The 20,011-nt window shown below is 47.5% G+C and overlaps 1 protein-coding gene across 1 annotated transcript in view; it reads right to left on the minus strand.

The window, feature by feature from the left end:
- ITGAV (integrin subunit alpha V) overlaps positions 1 to 20,011 on the minus strand; it is a 447,435-nt gene that overhangs the window by 249,649 nt on the left and 177,775 nt on the right. The window lies entirely within an intron of this gene.

Here is a 20,011-nt window from a genome sequence, read left to right on the forward strand (position 1 = left end):
TTCTGCGCTTCTTTATGGCACTAAAACTGCCACTAGACAAGTCGGACCCTTTTCCCCCCCAGGGAAACCACACACATATTGACAAAAGTGATATATACATGACAGCCAACCACCTGAAACTCAACTCCAGCAAAACCGAAATAATACTCTTTGGCCCACACAAAAACACCTGGGACCCCCCATGGTGGCCCACCACGCTAGGCCCTGCACCCACCCCCGCCAACCACGCACGCAACCTCAGCATCATCCTAGACTCCTCCCTCTCGATGACCCAACAAATCAACGCTCTTACCTCCTCATGCTTCAACAAACTCCGTATACTGAAAAACATTCAAATGGATCCCCACAGAGACCAGAAAAACTGTCACTCACGCACTCATCAGCAGCAGGCTTGATTACGGAAACGCCCTCTACGCCGGCACCACTCTAAAACTGAAGCGCAAACTACACGCATCCAGAACCCAGCAGCACGACTCATCCTCGACCTCCGCCGACACGAACACATCTCTCCACACCTCAAATCCCTCCACTGGCTCCCCATTGACAAAAGGATCACCTTCAAGATCCTCATCCTCGCACACAAATCACTCCACAACACAGGCCCTGCCTACCTCAACGAGAGTCACCTTCCACACCCCCACACGAAACGTCCGCTCAGCTGACCTCTCTCTCGCCTCTGTCCCCCGCATCAAACACACCACCACCGGGGGCAGATCCTTCTCCTACCTTGCACCCAAAACCTGGAACGCACTCAGAACCCACCTTCGCAAGACCCAAAACCTACTTCTTTTCAGGAAGGGCCTCAAAACCTGGCTTTTTGAACAGTGAACCTCCCAGCCCCTTTCCCTCTCCCCCCCCCCCCCCCCAGCGCCTTGAGACCCTCACAGGTGAGTAGCGCGCTTTATAAATCTCTTTGATACAGATCTACCTCTATATATATATATATATATATATATATATATCTATCTACATAGATATATCTATAGATATATCCATGTACCTAGATATAGATAGATATATATATACATATATATTTTTTTTTTTGTTGTATGGTTTCCTTGGGGGCCAAAATGCCCCCCCAGGGAAACCCTACAACATCTAAAAAAAAAAATGCCCCCACAGGGGATCACCCTGCCCACGGGCGACCCCCTGTCATTTCATTTTTTATTTAAAAAAAAAAAAAATATCCCCTGGGGGGGGGGGGGGGGGGGGGGGGCGCGATCGCACCCCCCGCCACCAGGGGGCACCTACCTTTTAAAAAAAATAATAATAATTATGCCGGGGGGAGGGGGGCGGCCCGTTTTCCGGGGGGGCCACCCCCCAAAAGTGAAATCCCTGGTGTCTAGTGGGGTTTCCTGGCCCCCGATCGCAGCTGTGCTGCGACCGGGGGCCAGGAAACACTTTCAGGAAGGCCTCGTAAGAAAGGGGAGACTCTCCCCTTTCTTACGAGGCCTTACCGAATGTGGAAAAGGCCGTTTTCCCCCATCAAAGCAGGAAGCGGCCGCAAGGCTGCTTCCTGCTTTGATGGGGAAAACACCTTTGAAACGTCAGCGCGCCTCGCGGTGCGCTGACGTCACAAAGGGGCGGGTGGGGGGCGGGGGAGACACAGTAGCTTCCGTGTCTCCCGGGGGGAGTAAAAAAAATAATAATAAATCCTCGGGTGCGACGCACCCGAGGATTTATTAATGCCCTTCCTGGTGTCGGCCACCAAAGCGGTTAAAAAGTGGACACAGTGCAAAAATCAACAGCTCCTGGGGGAGGTAAGTATTGGTTAGTTTTTCAGGTAAGTAGGGCACTTATAAGTTCAGTTTCCTGAGCATAGGCAGCCCACTGTTGGGGATTCAAGGCAACCCCAAAGTCACCGCACCAGCAACACAGAGCCAGTCAGGTGCAGGGGTCAAAGGAGGGCCCAAAACACATAGGCGCCTGGAGAACAGGGGTGCTCCGGTTCCAGTCTGCCAACAGGTAAGTACCTATGTCTTCAGAGGGCAGACCAGGGGTGTTTGTAGAGCACTGGGGGGAGGACACAAACAGGCACACAAAACACCCCCTCAGCAGCACAGGGGCGGCCAGGTGCAGTGTGTTTAGCGGGCGTTGGGTTTGCAATAGAAGTCAATGGAGGGACCCGGGGGTCACTCTAGCGGTGCAGGGAGGGCACAGGGGGGCTTCTCGAGCCAACCACCGACTGGGCTAGGCAGAGGGTCGCCTGTTGGTCACTCCTGCACTGGAGTTTTTGTTCCTTTTGGTCCTGGGGGCTGCGGGTGCAGTGCTTGGTCCAGGAGTCCATTTCTTTGTTCCAGGCAGTCGCAGTCAGGGGGAGCCTCTGGATCCTTTCTGCATGCGTCACTGTGGGGGTGCACGGGGGTCATCTCAGGTTACTCACATAGTTGCAGTAGCCTGGGAGTCCTCTCTGTGGTTTTAGTTCTCTGGACCTTGAGCCAGGGACCTCTGGGGGAAGAGTGTGAAGTCTCACGGTTCCAGAGGGAAGAGTGAGTTCTTTAATAGTTTCTAAAAAGTTGCAAAGTTGTTGCGGTTTTTGAACAGTGCCGTGTTCTCAGGAGTTCTCAGGAGTTTCTTGGTCCTTCGGGTTCAGGGCAGTCCTCTGAGGCTTTAGAGGTCGCTGGACCTTGTTGATACGTCGCTGTGCAGGTTCTTTGAGTCTGGACACAGGCCGGTAGGGCTGGGGCCAAAGCAGTTGTCGTCTCCATCGTCTCTGCAGGGCTTTCAGGTCAGCAGTCCTTCTTGTTGTAGGTTGCAGGAATCTGATTTCCTGGGTTCTGGGTCGCCCCTAAATACTAGATTTAGGGGTGTGTTTAGGTCAGGAGGGCTAGATGGAGGATTTCTAAAGGCAGGGGCAACCTCTGCTCAGGACACCTTAGGAGCTGTCCTGACTGGTGGGGGACTCCTCCTTGTTTTTCTCATTATCCTCTCCTGCCTTGCCGCCAAAAGTGGGGGCAGTGGCCGGAGGGGGCGGACATCTCAAGTAGAGGGGATGCCCTGGGGTGCTGTAACAAAAGGCATGAGCCTTTGAGGCTTACCACCAGGTGTTACAGTTCCTGCAGGGGGAGGTGAGAAGCACCTCCACCCAGTACAGGCTTTGTTCCTGGCCACAGAGTGACAAAGGCACTCTCCCCATGTGGCCAGAAACTCATCTGGTTGTGGCAGGCTGGCAGAAACTTGTCAGCCCCACACTCGAAGTCGGATTGGTATTCAGGGGGCATCTCTAAGATGCCCTCTGGGTGCATTTTACAATAAATTCCACACTGGAATCAGTGTGCATTTATTGTGCTGAGAAGTGTGATACCAAACTTCCCAGATTTCAGTGTAGCCATTATGGAACTGTGGAGTTCGTGTTTGACAAACTCCCAGGCCATATACTCTTATGGCTACCCTGCACTTACAATGTCTAAGGTTTTGCTTAGACACTGTAGGGGCATGGTGCTCATGCACACATGCCCTCAACCTGTGGTATAGGGCACCCTGCCTTAGGGCTGGGAGGCCTGCTAGGGGGGTGACTTACCTATGCTACAGGCAGTGTGAGGTTGGCATGGCACTCTCCCCACCAGCAAACACAAGCTGCGAAGCAGTGTGCATGTGCTGAGTGAGGGGTCCCCAGCGTGGCATAAGACATGCTGCAGCCCTCAGAGAACTTCCCTGGCATCAGGGCCCTTGGTACCAGGGGTACCATTTACAAGGGACTTATCTGAGTGCCAGGTCTGTGCTAATTGTGGAAGCAAAGGTACAGTTTAGGGAAAGAACACTGGTGCTGGGGCCTTTTTTAGCAGGGTCCCAGCACACTTTCAATCATAACTTGGCATCAGCAAAGGCAAAAAGTCAGGGGGCAACCATGCCAAGGAGGCATTTCCTTACAGGTGGTCATGGCACTCTGAGAGGAGTGCCATGTCGACTTATCCATGTTCTCCCCACCAGCACACACAAGCTGTGAGGCAGTGTGCATGTGTTGAGTAATGGGTCCCTAGGGTGGCATAAGACATGCTGCAGCCCTTAGAGACCTTCCCTGGCCTCAGGGCCCTTGGTACCAGGGGTACCATTTACAAGGAACTTATCTGGGTGCCAGGGCTGTGCCAACTGTGGGAACAAAGGTACAGTTTAGGGAAAGAACACTGGTGCTGGGGCCTGGTTAGCAGGGCCCCAGCACACTTTCAATCATAACTGGCATCAACAAAAGGCAAAAGGTCAGCGGGTAACCATGCCAAAGAGGCATTTCCTTACAGGCAGGCACATGTAAGTACCCTGGAGGAGGGCAGGAGGGTTGTTTTTCTTTTTTTAATATGTATTACAGCTTTTCTGAGCTCTGGTCATATGTTTATATTGCCTGTTACATACTAAATGCAAGCTTTCAATTACAATAAAACAGATTTGAACCATAAAAAGTCTATAGAAAATGCATGTGTGGAAAAGCCGGTTGTCGGACTTCCCTTTTTTCTTTGCATCCCCTTACCTAATCTCCACAAAAGTTTGCATCATTAGCCAATGTAGAAAAAAGAATAGGTCTGAAAAACTTTATGGAGATTCATCAAATGGTGCCAAAATTGTTAGCAAGCAAATATTTGATGAACTCCTATCTCTCAGAATCCTAACTAAAACTACAGCCACTCTAAGATATACATATAAATATATCTAAATGTAGATATATATATTCTCAGTGGCAGTCGCTGCTGGGTATTTATAGATATATAGGAATGTGTTTCCATAGGAAAAGCATTTTTTCTTTTCCTAATAACTTTGGTGCTGTTTGACAAATCTTCACCAAGCTTTCCAGATGTTGTTCTTCCTCAGCTCCTTCCTGGAAAGTTTCTGAGTGATCCATCAAGTGAGGGCTGAGAAAAAGGGTGCTCCCAAAACCCATCATCCCTATTCATTTAGAAATTTAGAGACAGTTACAGCTCAAGTGACTGAACAGATGTACACCAAATATGGCAGAAAGCTCGATCTTGGTTGAGACAGCGTACTTTTTGTGATTTGGTGTAAATCAATTCAGTAGTTTTTCAGAAATTAAGGCCCAAAAACCTTGTATATTTATGGACCCAACAGATCTCAAGCTGAAATTTGACAGCCTGCCACTACAACAATAACGATGTGGCAGAGGCCATCTTAGGACTCGGGACTCAGTACTGCAAAAAAATATATATAAAGGAGCAGGGTAGGGCCAAAAACTTTTCTTACAATTTTGCTGCAAATTCAGACAATTTCAATAAGCTGCAGCAACATTTGAAGAAGTAAACCATGGGTTTCTGGGGGCGTGGCTTGGCCGTTACGAGAGATGGCCACCATTCCGTGGGGCTCCACCGGCGGGGGACCGAAAATGCAGCATTTCTCTTGTTGGCAGTTCCTCCCGGCCGGCTTCCAATGCCCGATACGGCGCAGGAGGACCTGGAGGGGCTGCAGGCTGGTGCTTCTCCTTCTCCCAGTGTGACGGGGAGGGGCATCTGCCCCCAGGCCTACACTGGGGCCTGGTTGGCACGTGGGGAGCGGTGCCGCCTGGGTAAGGGTCGTGGGCAGTGGCTTCCCCTGGCCATATCGGCCTCGCCCCGTGTTCTGGGGCTGAGGCGGTGAGTGGATCTTGAAGGCCCCGGCAGGCAGCACTACATTACCGTCGCCCGTGGGGCCGCCCAGCTGTTGGTTCGGGTTGGCACAGAGGGGAGGGGTGGCTCGCCCCCTGTCCGGTTGTAGGCGGTTTTCAGCCTTTTGTGCATTGTCTGTTTTTTTGCCAGGGGGCCTGAAAACTGTGGTGGCCCCCTGGTCTTCTCATCGGTGGTGCCGTGTTGTCACTCTGCAGGGCCCGGTCGGCAGGTGGATCAGGCCGCGGGCCCCCACGGGGGCACTGGGGTGCCGTGGCTTGATGACCCATTGCATCACTCTTTGGTAGGCTGGTGCTCTGGGGTGCCTGTTGGCCCCCTCCTCTGGTGGGTGGGGGGGGGGCTGTTTGACAGCTGGGGAGGCACCTTTCTTCTTTTACATGCCTCTTTTTTTCTCGTTTTTGTCTGCCACCTTTATTGCCCCTTCGACCTCGTTGCTGCTGTCCTGGAGGTGATCCGGAATAAGAATGAGGATCTTGAGGCCCGGTCCCGTCATAATAACATTCGCATTCTGGGTCTCCCAGAATCGATGGCTATGGTGCGCATGGTGGACTATGTTCTCCACTCTATTCCCGGGTGAGCTTTCTCAGGTGCTGGTGGTGGAGACGGCCCATAGATCTCTGGGACTGTGGCCTCCCCCGGGTGCTCCTGCGCACCCTATCATTGTGCGTTTGCTGAATTATAGAGACAGGGACACTGTTCTTTATCTGGTCAGGGAATGCAGCCCTGTGATGTACAATGGGGTGGAACTGAATATCTTCCCGGACGACACTCCTGGGGTGCAGGTGGCTCGCAAGGCCTTTTGGCCGGTTGATCAGTATAGGGAAAGGTGCGGCAGACACTGTGACGCGAAGGGTTAATTAACTTGAGCAGTGTAGATGAGTGTGATGCCTGTTGAAACCCCCGCCCCCCCCCCCCAAACAACGTGGAAAAGTTCATGATATTATTTTCAAGCTTGTTTGTGTAGAAGACTCCGTCTCAACCTTGAGAATGAGAGTACAGGGAGAAGATGGAATGAAAACAAAGGCTGGAGAAGGGCAGAGCAGCCAAGTACTGATAACATAGCTAGAAAATGCCAGAATGAGATAGAATCCAAGCTTCGAGTTATTTAAGCACTGAAGTGTGGGTGAGGGATTTGAAGCTCTCAGATGCAGTTGTGAAAGAAGCCATGGCCCAGCGCTGCCTTCCTTGTTTTGCTGACCGTGATGCTTGAGGGGGAGAGAGGTCCAAGCAGGCGGTAGAGGGCTTCCCAGCATTTCGTGGACTAAGTTAATTTCCACACAGGGATGAAAGGCCTTTGTTTCTCTGCTCTATTATTATGACTGATTATTTATGTTTGCACTGTGTTTATAACCTGAAGTATTCAGCTCGTTTATATTTTGCTTTCTAAACCTCGTAGTGTGAACCTGCTACTGTAACTGAAACATGCACTTTGGTGTGCAGTAAATCAAAGCTTATCTGAAGTATTCAGTTTGTTTATATTTTGCCTCCTGAACATCGTAGTGAGAGCCTGCTGCAGTAATTGAAACATGCATTTTGGTGTGCAGTAAATCAAAGCTTATCTGAAGTATCCAACTCATTTATATTCTGCTTACTGGACATCGTAGTGTGATGCATTTTGGTATACAGTTAATCAAAACTTATATCTGTCAATGAACTCTTTGCTTATATATATATATATATATGCATAGATGCTCTTTGTAGTGTACATATATGTAAATAGATGCTTTTCATTGCCATTCTTATTCTACTATTGTTAATGTGCTAAATGCCTACATTTACCTGCAATTCTAGTAAAGCTAAATTGTATTTATAATTGGCTTGTGTTCCTTCATTGAGCGTCCTTATTGACTTATACCGAACAGGTGTCAACCAGTCACCTGGATAAGACATTTTGGTACCAGAAGTGGGGTATAAGTCAATAATGCCTCTTTGGGGACGTAAGAAAAGTGAGGCAGATAGTGGAAGGCAGCATGGGGCAGAAGCCAGATCCATTCCCAGGTGGTTAGCAACTGACCAGTTCTCTGGTGTGGCAGGACTCCTGAACCGGTGGGCAGCGCCGGTGTTATGGGAGGCATTAGATGAGAAAGTGACTCCTCTCTTAGTGGAAGATGCGTTCGAGAGTGTGAAGCTAAGAGGGGCGAAGCTGGAGCTAACAGCAGCAGGGCAAGTGGGATGGCTTTTCCTGTCTGCGCTCCGTACAGTATACAGGAAAACATTAACACAAGATGCAGAGATAAGAAAACTGCGGGATGAGGTTGCAGCCTTACAGGAAAGGCAGTTACTTATGAAAGAGACCATAGAAAGTGCAGTGACTCGGGGGGATCAAATGGAGGCAAGGTGCACCGCATTAGCAGTACGAGTAGCCAAACAGAAGAGTAGGCAGAAGCCTAAAATACCCTCAACTGTGCAAATGAGGGCACTGATATGCGAACAGAAGAGTAGGCAGAAGCCTAAAATACCCTCAACTTTGCAAGTGAGGGCACTGGTACGCAAAGAAAATTGGGATCCATATACTTGGGATGGAACAGTCTCAGACAATGATGACTGGAATTGGGAGGATGATATGGAAGTACGTGTAACAGAACTAGGTGGAGTTGAAAGTGGAGAAGGACGTGTAGGTGAAATTGAAGGTGAAAAGGGAGTGAATGGTGGGCAAATACAGAATTCTTGTTTGGTAAGAGATTATACGCAGAGTGAGTTGTTGGAAAGAACCCGTATGTTTAGGCAGATGCCTGCAGAGCCTTTGTTTAAATGGTTGGTGAGATCGTGGGACACTGGAGCAAAAGATGCACTACAGAATCCTGTTACGTTAGGTCCCATCACAGAAGGAGACCCGTTTGAGCTGGACATGATAGTACAGGATGATGTAGATGATGTAGTGATGTGGAGCCTATGGCAGAGGCAGGGGAAAAAGAGGGTGCCACAAGATTGGGCCTTAGTGGAAATAGAACGCATAACTGATGATCGGCGGGTCATCTTAAAAACATGGGTCCCCTTACTAGGTTGGACAAGAGAAGGAGGGGTTGGCAAAAAAGTAGGCAGAGCGCAGGAGTTTGCCATTGTGAAGTGGAAATGGTATCTGCAGCAGAGGGAAAAACCGGGACCAGCAGGAGTGTCGAAGTTACAAGAAGATAAGCTAGGGGCAGTGGACTTGCAGGCAATGGCCCCTGCGCCAGAGCCCTCTGAAATGGAATCCTCACCATTTAAGACAGCCCCGCCTTTTGAACAACTCACCGAAGAACAGCAAAATGCATGATTTACAGATGGTACCGCCTGGTACTACCAAGGAAAAAGACAATGGCAAACAGTCGTATTCCAGCCTGCTACAGAAACGATGTTGCTGCGAGGAGGGGATAATGAATCAAGCCAGTTTGCAGAACTGCAGGGGGTAGCAGCAGTGATCGAACAAGCCCCTATCGGAGAGAAAACATTTGTGTACACTGACAGTCGGGCCACTTACCAAGGACTAGTAAGCTGGGCCCGACTTGGCGCAAGGATGGATGGAAAATTAAGGGCACCCCCATTTCGGGAGGCGAGCAGCTATGGGAAGAGATGTGGGAGAAAGAGCAAAACTGTCAAATCTATGTGGGACATGTGGATGCCCATTGCCCATCGGATACCTCACTTGCATCTCTATTCAACAACACCGCAGATCAAATGGCCAAAACGCGAATGGTGGTCATCAAGGAGGAAGTTGAAGCTGCTTTAGCAAACAGGGCCCATGCAACATCCGGACATCTAGGAGAGAATGGCGCTTATGCATGGGCACAGCAACGACAAATTCCAGTCACTAAAGAACAGTGCAAAAAACAGTAAAGGAGTACCCCACATGCAACCAGATTAGACAAAAGCCCTTGCAAAAGAAGCCTAGCGGCCATATCAGAAGAGGAACTGCAGCTACTACAGTGTGGCAATTGGACTATATCGGGCCGCTACCAAAAGGAGGAGGAAAAAGCTATGTAGTGACCATGGTGGACACCTACTCTGGCCTTATGTTGGGTATGCCCTGTAAGTCTGCAGACCAAAAGTCCACTTTGCCAGGGCTAAACTACCTGATAAAACACTATTGGGCACCGGTTGAGATCCAAACAGATAGGGGCACACACTTTTCAGGGAAAACAGTGCCAGGATGGGTGCAGGAACATGGAATACGGTGGATTGTGCACTTTAGTTATCATCCACAAGCTGTAGCCATGATTGAGAGATATAACGGATTGTTGAAAGAACAGCTAAAAAAGTTATCAGCACATGACAGACTTGCACAAGTGATTTGTGAACAAGCGTACATCCCCCACATTGAAGAAAGATCTGCCCTCCCGATAACACCCAGAGAGGTGAGGGAGGATTTGGAAGCACAGGAAGAAAAGTATGGGTGAACCATCCAGGGAAAAAGCCAGAGGCAGGAGAGCTATTGAGTCAAGGGGTGGGGAGTACGTATATTGTACTTTTAAAGAACTCTAATGTACCTGTATTTGTACCTGCAGTGAGACTTACCCCACGGTCATAAATGATGACATCTGCGTTGATGATAGCAGAGAATGCCATTACGGACCTTCATGTCACTTGTGCACCTCAAGCTGCTAACGTAACTGATGACCAGGGAAATGTTTCACTTTGCAATGTGGAGGTACCTGGAGGCAAGTGGATGGCTGCCAAAGCTGTGACCTGGAAGGTAACTGGACAGCAAATCCGACATGCCAACGGACTGAACAAGGTGAAGGGGACGCCAGCAACAGTACAGGCTTCGAGTTATATGCTAAACATGATATGTAAATATTGTGATACCAGGACACGTGGTGGTTGTTACAATAGAACACCAGCCTTCATGTTTTATGTAACCGAAAGATGCATGGTTAACAACTTAAGCAACGTTTCTATAGTGCGATATAGAATAGGATGTAAGCAAGTTCTGCATGCAAGCATAATTAATCGTATTGTGTTACAGATAAATATTGCCAAGGAAAATGTCTCAAAGTATGATCCATTATGTGCACCATGGACACCACAGTTATGGCCCTGGCCAAAGTTATGCAATAGAAGAGATCTAGGGTCCTGATAGCTGTGGCCACCGGAATCGGAGTAGGGGCCCTGAATTCTTTTGATGTTGAAGCCATTAGGAATAAGCTATCTTCTACATGATATAGTACAGGAGATGCCATAAAAGTAATTTCTCAATGGGGGCCCACACACTCACAAGAAGTATGGAAAGTCCTGCGTGGGTTGTATCGCGATTGGCAATGGCATAGTTTCACTTATGAACAATTCGAAAAAAAAAAGCTTTTAAAACCCACAAGCAGTGTCCAAGGGCATCCAGTGCATACTATGGCAAAGCATTGTTAATCTACAGTATGCTGACTTTAACGCAGAATGGGGACAGCCTCAGGGTGAATATTGGAGACAACATTTGCATTTTCCTGAAGAAATATGGGTAAAGCCCATACAGTTTCACGGTGAGGAAGAAATGTGTTATGCTCTTTTTGATATAGTAAGAAGTGATTTTCCTCCTGACATATGGTGCCCCTTTATATTGCTCCCCGTAGTGATAAGTAAAAGAATGGTAGATACCTCACACTGACAAAAAGTAGATTGATTAAACAAATCACACTGTAGATCCCACTAGATGTGCAGATTGGTCTAAGGGGTGGGTATGTACCCACACTGGACGGGTGCTAGATCCATGTCTTCACACAATACCAGGAGAATGTGAATGGTTACCTTATCCTATTAAATGGCACAGACTTATATCAGATAGGGACAGAGAGTATATGTTATGTCATTAATCATCCATTACTTATTAACGGATTTATACAAACCACCGGAGAGCAAGTAATGTGTATGCGCAATATTACCAGCATTATTGACATAAACACTCACATCTTGTACCGACCGACTAAGTTCACCATAACCACATTACAGACGCAAATGCATGCGCAGTTAGAGTGGAACATCTCACTTGTTGTTAAGCTACCCAGATTAGAGGCAATCAGGCACTACACACAAGTTACCTTTGCTAAATTTGATATGGCAGCTAAATACACCAAGGATACAGCCATACTGATGACCATAAACGCTAAACAGCTTATGCACAATGCTTCATGCATCCAGCAAATAACTGAGCATCATTGGTATGACATCTTCTCAGGCTGGGCACTAGGAGCTATGAAGACGCTAAATGTAGTGTTACAACAGCTAATTTGGTTATTGATTGTTTGTGTTACGCTAATGACTATTTAGACTATATGTATGCACAAAACAGCTTCATACTAAAGATGCAGGTGCTTAGAATAACGCTGACTAGTATTAGTAGCAACCTAGCTAGCGGAATGTCAAAGTAAATGATATCCGTTTCAGCATGCATCACGCTCATCTAAGGAGTGGAGTAATCAGTATAGGGAAAGGTGCGGAAGACATTGTGACGTGAAGGGTTAATTAGCTTGAGCAGTGTAGATGAGTGTGATGCCTGTTGAAACCCCCCCAAACAACATGGAAAAGTTCATGATATTATTTTCAAGCTTGTTTGTGTAGAAGACTCCGTCTCAACCTTGAGAACGAGAGTACAGGGAGAAGATGGAATGAAAACAAAGGCTGGAGAAGGGCAGAGCAGCCAAGTACTGATAAAATAGCTAGAAAATGCCAAAATGAGATAGAATCCAAGCTTCGAGTTATTTAAGCACTGAAGTGTGGGTGAGGGATTTGAAGCTCGCAGATGGAGTTGTGAAAGCTGCCATGGCCCAGCGCTGCCTCCCTGTTTTGCTGGCCATGATGCTTGAGGGGGAGAGAGGTCCAAGCAGGCGGTAGAGGGCTTCCCAGCATTTTGTTCCACACAGGTATAAAAAGGCCTTTGTTTCTCTGCTCTATTATTATGACTGATTATTTATGCTTGCACTGTGTTCATAACCTGAAGTATTCAGCTCGTTTAGATTTTGCTTTCTAAACCTCGTAGTGTGAACCTGCTACAGTAACTGAAGCATGCACTTTGGTGTGCAGTAAATCAAAGCTTATCTGAAGTATTCAGTTTGTTTATATTTTGCCTCCTGAACATTGTAGTGAGAGTCTGCTGCAGTAATTGAAACATGCATTTTGGTGTGCAGTAAATCAAAGCTTATCTGAAGTATTCAGTTTGTTTATATTTTGCCTCCTGAACATTGTAGTGAGAGTCTGCTGCAGTAATTGAAACATGCATTTTGGTGTGCAGTAAATCAAAGCTTATCTGAAGTATCCAACTCATTTATATTCTGCTTCCTGAACATCGTAGTGTGATGCGTTTTGGTATACAGTTAATCAAAACTTATGTCTGTCAATGAATTCTTTGCTTATATATATATGCATAGATGCTCTTTGTAGTGTACTTATATATAAATAGATGCTTTTCATTGCTATTCTTATTCTACTATTGTTAATGTGCTAAATGCCTACATTTACCTGCAATTCTAGTAAAGCTAAATTGTATTTATAATTGGCGTGTGGTCCTTCATTGAGCGTCATTATTGACTTATACCGAACAGGTGTTAACCAGTCACCTGGATAAGACACTGGTTAAGTGTACACTTAGCCAGATGGAAGCAAAATACTCCCTCATCTACCCGGCTAAGTTGTGAATCCAACACTGGGGCAAGTTACATTTCTTCACTGATCCGAAACTGGCAGTGAAATTTGCTAAATCGATCCCTAAGAAGGTGCTGCTGCGGAGCCCGTGGGTCGCTGGTGGAGACGACGGTTCGCTGAGTGACAATGACTGAATTTATCTTGTTATGCCCGGGACACATGATCGTAGCTTGGGCAGAGTGCTCGGTTCCTTGCTGGTGGTCACGGTGGGGCGGGAGGTTCTGATGTCTGTTTCTTTATGTTGGTAACCCCTGCCCTTTCATCCTGCCTGGGATGAGTTTGGATGGCCTTGTCGATGCCCCATTGGATGAGTCCATTTACCAAGTTTTATATTTTGTTGGGGGAAAAGCATTGGGGCTTGGGAGGGGAGATGGCTCCGGCCCGTTTGGGGGGCCAGCGTGGGTGGGGGTTGTGTCTGTTGTATTTTTGGTTTACTTTCTCTTTTTCTTTCTTCTGTGCTTTTGCTTCATGCTGCTAGCCGCGGTAGACTTGTTTGCGATGCTGGGGGGTGCTGTATGTTAGCATAAAGTGGTGGTATGGCGTGGGGAAATGTGACGCCTGTGCGTTGTCTTACTTGGAATGTGCGTGGGCTGAATGACGTTGCAAGATGCGGTTGATATCTGCTTATGTGCAGCGACATGCTGTGGATATCTGCATGCTGCAGGAGACTCACCTGGTGGATGCCACTAAGCATTGGTGGAAGGCAGGCTGGTTTGGTGAGTGCCATGAGGTGCTGTATTCGTGCTATGCGAGGGGTGTGGCGATCCTGATCCAGAAGGGACATCCGTGGCGCAATGCGAAGGTACTGGTAGATCTTAATGGCCGCTATGTTGTGCTGAGTGGCACGCTGCTTGATTGGCCGTGTAGGTTGGTGGCACTATATGGCCCAAACTTGGACGACCCTGAATTGTTTGTGGAGGTGGGGAGACTTAGTGACTCGTTGGGCCCTGGGTCACTGATATGGGGTGGTGACTTCAATGTGGTGTTGGACTTTGAGTTTGATCATGAGAGCCGCGCCAGACCTCAGCATGTGGCGGCTGCTAGAGCTCTGATGCGGGCGATGGTGGAGGGTGCTGTTGGGGATTTATGGAGGCGGAAACATGGGTCTACCAGGCAGGGCACCTGCGTCAATTATGTGCATGGCAACTGGTCCCGCTTAGATAGGTGGCTTGGTACCAGGGATGTAGAGCTCTGGACGACGGCCATTGAACATAAGGCCCGTACATTGTCGGACCATTCGCCGGTTATGTTGGCTGGTCCGGGTGGGCCTTGCGGTCCTTTTCTGTGGCGCCTTCCTCTTGGAGCGCTCCGAGATCGGTGTTTAGGGATGAGATCCGTGATGCTATACTTCGTTACTATGATGGGAATCAAGGGTCGGTGGCTTCCGTCTGCACTGTTTGGGAGGCCTTAAAGGTAGTGATACGTGTGATTTGCCTCTCTAAGCAGCACGGTGTGCTGAGGCCGTTGCGGCGCGAGCTAGCTGAACTGGAGGTCCAAATTGCTGATCTTGAAAAACTATTAGCTTTAAACTGGTCGGAGGACCTGTTGGCGGTCTTGAGGGAGAAGATGTCACAGTTTGAGTAGGCTGCAGAACAGGAGGTATGCTTCTTGGGGAAGCATGCTGTGGCAAGGTGATACGATGAGGGGGAACAGAGCTGGCCGCACGTTGGCTGCGATGCTCCGCAGGCTGTGGGCAGGTGATTATATTGTGGAGCTGTGTGATGCGTCTGGTGCGCATCACACTGGCAAAGGCGCGATAGCGCGCATCTTTACTGACTTTTACTCACCTCTATATGCTGAACCCCTGGAAGTGCTCCCGGAGGCTGCTACTGACTATTTCGAGGATATAAGCCTTCTGTGCCTTGAGGAGGTGCATAGGCAGTATTTATATGTCCCCTTCTCGGTGGACGATGTTATCCAGGCAATACGCAGCTTGCCTGGAGAAAAGAACCAGGGCTGGATGGTCTAACTTCGGCCTTCTATAAGGAATACGCTGATATATTGGCTCCTCACCTCTTAGAGGTCTATGCAGAGGTTCTGAAGACAGGGTTTCTTCCGCCCTCGCTGAGTGAGGCTCTCCTTGTGACAGTTTTGAAGCCTGAGAAGGATCCGTGCAGCTGTGATTCCTATGGGCCTCTCTCATTGATCAATGTCGATAATAAGATCCTGACAAAGCTCATTGCTGCTCGTTTGTAGCTTCTGCTTCCTACTATGGTGCTGCCGGATCAGTCAGGTTTTGTGCCAGGCGTTCCACCCTCTATAACCTCTGCACGTTTTTTGCGATTCTAAGTGGGATTCGTCCTGGCGATAGCGAGGCAGCGGTGTTATTAGACTCCACGAAGGCTTTAGACTCTCTGACAGGGACGAACTGCTATAGCGAAGATGGTTGTTCTTCAAAAAATGTATATCTATTTCTTAATTTGCCTCTGGTTCTGACCACTGGATTTCTGAAACAGCTTTGTTCCACCTTGCGATTCTGGCTTGGGGGGCTGGCGACCTCGAATATCATAGGAACAATTGACACTTCCGTTTGATCGTGGTGGACTAGCAGCTCCAGGTCTCGCATTGTACTATCAGTGCGCTAAGGCGAATTTTGCATATTTCTGGCTTCATCCTATTAATTACCTACCTCACTTGGCGCCTGAGAGCGATGCTGTGGGGCCAGACAGCTTGCCGAGGTTGCTGTTTGGATCACCTCGGCCCAGGCCGCGGGGGTCGACATAGTGACATGCACGGCAAGAGCCTGGATGGTGCTGTTGAAGCGCATGACTAGGGGGGAGGTCTTTGCCCCTTCGATATCGATATTGGACATGGGCGGTATGCCGCTGGCAGAAGATGCGTGGATGCATGAGTTTATTCGTGAATCTGGATTGCTTACCCTGGGGTCTTAGTTCGCTGATGTGCGATTTATTGCACCTGTTGCTGCGTTTTGTGCCATAAGTGGTACTGCGCTACATTGGCTATTTTATCTTAGAATCTGCGCTATGTTACGTGCGCGGTACCCTTGTTTCCCAGAAAGTCCCGTGGTGTGCAGAGAGCTGGAGTTTATGTATCAGACACAGTCCCCGCGTAGGCTCATAACTAAGTTGCATGTGTGTATGCAGCATGAAGTGGACGGGGTGGAAGCTACCGCAAGAGCTCAGTGGGAGGTGGACTTGGGTGAGCCCATTTCTGATGCAGAGTGGCGACAGTGTTGCACGCATATGCGAGCCCTGTCCCCTAATTATGGATTGCGACTCATTCATTTCAATTTTTTGCATCGTCTGTATTATACGCCTCTTTGGCTGAAGAAGATGGGTCTCCGGGCGGAGGCCCGTAGTGAGAGGTGTATGCTACCTGATGCAGACTTTATACATTTGGCATGGAGCTGTCCGATGCTGAGTACGTACTGGTTAGAGGTGCTGCAGGCGATTGAGGGATGCCGCGTACCCCCCGACTTGCCCTCTTGGGGTGTGTTGAGAGACTCCCCGCTGTGCACAAGTGACTAATCAGACTGTTGCTGGCAAAGCGCAGGGTTGTGATGTGATGGGGGAGGCAACGGGCACCCTCCTGTTCGGACTGGCTGCAAGATGTTTCATATTGTCAGGACCAGTTGATGATCTACTGGGACCTAATGCCGGAGGGATTACGGCCGCAAGATATTTTGGCCCCTTTGCGATCCTTTTTAGAGACCTGTGCACAGTTCACTTCATGATCTTAGCGCCTTCTGGACTTGAGTAATAGCTATTCTCCCTGGTCGCGCTTCTTTCAGCATTAACTGAATATGTATAATGCTCTGATAACTCTGCGTTCTCTCTCCCTTCTCATTTCTGCTTCTCGCCTTTCTCTCTTTTCTTTCTTTCTGACTCTCTTCTGCCTGATATGCACTCCCTGTTGCGGAGGCCGTTTGTTTGTTGTTTCTTATATACGTCGAGGGGCTGCACTGATGCGTTTTTGGACAATAACTGGGACTTCCGACGTTCCTAACCTCCTCAGTTCATATGGGGTCACTGGCTGTAAGATTTCAATTGGTAACTATTTGGTATTTGGTCCTGTTACATGTATTTGACCCCGTAGATGTAACTGTTTGTTGTTGTCTTATATTAATGCCCTAAATAAATAAATACATTATTTTTCAAAATAGCAAAGAGTGTTTGCTATGTTGAGCTTTTACTAATTTTTCCAGGCACAATGAGGCACACTGTTTTTCAACAACCACAAGATTCCAAGGTAGTATTTCTGTGTAAAAAATTCTCTAGCGTTTCTTAAAGGGTTACTTCCTGAGATGCACGATTAAGGTTTGCATTAATCCAATATGTCATTCTGTACCCACCTCCCACAAGCGCTCAACCAGCCATCTTAAAAAGTTTAAAGAGGATTTGAACACCCATATTTCTATTTTGTAACAAATATTTTGTACCCTGCCATCCAGCACCAACTTTGACAATGTTACGTGGTCACTAAAACAACAGTATCTCGGAAAAAGTAATGGATAAGTCTTCAAAAATAGTGACTTAGAAATGCTAAAATCGGCTTAGATGATGCTGTCAGCATCACAAACAAATATTGCATTTTAAATTCTCCCGCTCTCGAGCACTGTCACAGTAACACATAGGGGGTTATTCTAACTTTGGAGGAGTGTTAATCCGTCCCAAAAGTGACGGTAAAGTGACGGATATACCACCAGCCGTATTACGAGTTCCATAGGATATAATGGACTAGTATTACGGCTGGTGGTAAATCCGTCACTTTTCTGTCACTTTTGGGACGGATTAACACCTCCTCCAAAGTTAGAATAACCCCCATAATCCTTAAATAAAGGTTTTCTGACTCAATTCAAGCCTTTCACATGAAAGGTAATATAACCCAGCGTTCTACTCGATTGACAAAAACCTTACTCTTATTCTGCCTAATGTTTTGACACTAGCAAAAAAAGAGAGCTGATAATGCTGCCAAACAAATACTTTGAGTAATAACGATCGTTGAAAAAATGAAAGGTATATTTAAAAGCAAGTTTTTTTTATTTTTTTTTTTTACAACTTTTAGATAACAAGACTTTTTAATGTTAAGGAATTGATGTCCGGTGACCAACAGTGACACCGATGATCCTGCCATGATGCAAGTGCCTTGCTCAATGGTAAAAACTGGACAGGTAGGTCACCAATGTTGTTGTTAAGACTAACGTAGCGGCACTAAAATTGGCCAGTTGCTCAGGAAGCATTTAAAACTACTTAAAAAAAAGGCAAACACTTGAATCTACTATGGTAGGAAATCTGTAACCACTGTATTAATACAACTAAATGTTTATCTTGTTTACAGGATAAATACCTTAGCTTAATGTGAGTGAGGGCAAGGAAGGCATATCTGCTCCAACCCAACAGGAGCTTAAAAAATGCTCCTGTCGGGTGGAGCAGACATGCGTTTTCCTGCCTGCATTCTTGAGGGCAGGGAAACTCAAGATTGCTCCTTCTCCAGCAGAAGCAGAAAAATGCTACCTGCTACCACCCAGACCAGAACAATGCCAGCAAATGATCCACCAAGGATGGGTGCATGTGGGGAGCTAGCAGGAGCCTTGGGGTTCCCCTAGAGGCCCTAAACGGTGAGCATTGTGGGTGCCCAGGGCGGGCACCGGGCTCCCACGTAAGGCCATAAAGAATGGGGTCACTGGGGCACACTGGCTTGGGGGAGGGAGACCCACTTGTTCTCTCCACAAAAAGAAAGAAAAGCTCCAGGGAACCGGGTCCCTGGGACCGCTATTGGCTCAGGGAGGTGTGTCACACGCCCCCCTTTAAATATATGTTTTGGCAAGAGAGAGGGGGTCCCTGGGCCACTACTGGCTCGGGAAGGGGAGCCACACGCCCCCTTACTCTTTAAAAAAAGCCCCAAGGGATCGGGTCTGCGGGGCCCATAGTGACCTAGAGAGTGGGGCAGCACAAACACTCCCCTTAATTAAATAAAACATATCCTGTGATGGGGTTTCGGAGCCCTAAGGACTCGTGGAAGTGAGCCATGTGCCTCCCTCCTCGATATGTTTGAAAAAAGAAAATTCCCGCTCTCGCTGGCTCCCATGGTTGGTGCTGACAGGGGACCTGGATGAGCCGCATGGGCCCTGGACTTCTCCTTGAAGCCCCCACCAAAATAAAAAAAATAAAAAAGGGTCTACGTGATTTGGGTGGGCACCGCGACAAACAAAATTAATTATAAAAAAAGAATAACAAATAAGTAACAGGAGCCATTCATTTATTATTCACTGCTCCTAGGAAGAATAGCCACATAATTCCCAGGGGCATTTTGAAATGGCATATTTTTATGCTTGTGTTACCCGTAAAAAGAGGCAATGGCAGAAGCTTTTTCTTTTTTTTTTTTTTAATGCTGTGGTGTGCTGCATGGAGTGCAGCAACCTCTCCCCAACAAATACATGACCCCAGGAGAACTTACCATTATTTGTTTTTATGCACAATGAGCTGGAGCTCTATGCTCTTCACCTGGAGTGCACGGCAGTCTTGTGTGTTGTCTTTAATGACTGCAAGTTGTGGGCTAAAAATGTTAAGACAGTCAAAGACATGTTGGTTTTATTAAAATAACATGTCTGAGTCTCTTAACATTTTTAGCCAACAAAATTTAATCATAAAAACAATGTTAAAAGTCTCACAGACATGTTGATTTATTTTTTGTATTAAAACTGCATTAAACATTTTTAAAATAATCACTATTATTAAGCCCTAAAATGGTTGACAATGGGACACTATTTTACTCAAGGTAAGGTTTAGAGTCAAGGCCTTGGAGTTATTTTCCTTTCACAAGTGCAATAATCTGAGCAAATC

This window comes from Pleurodeles waltl, chromosome 3_1, assembly GCF_031143425.1.
Source record: "Pleurodeles waltl isolate 20211129_DDA chromosome 3_1, aPleWal1.hap1.20221129, whole genome shotgun sequence".
Lineage (NCBI taxonomy): Eukaryota > Metazoa > Chordata > Amphibia > Caudata > Salamandridae > Pleurodeles > Pleurodeles waltl.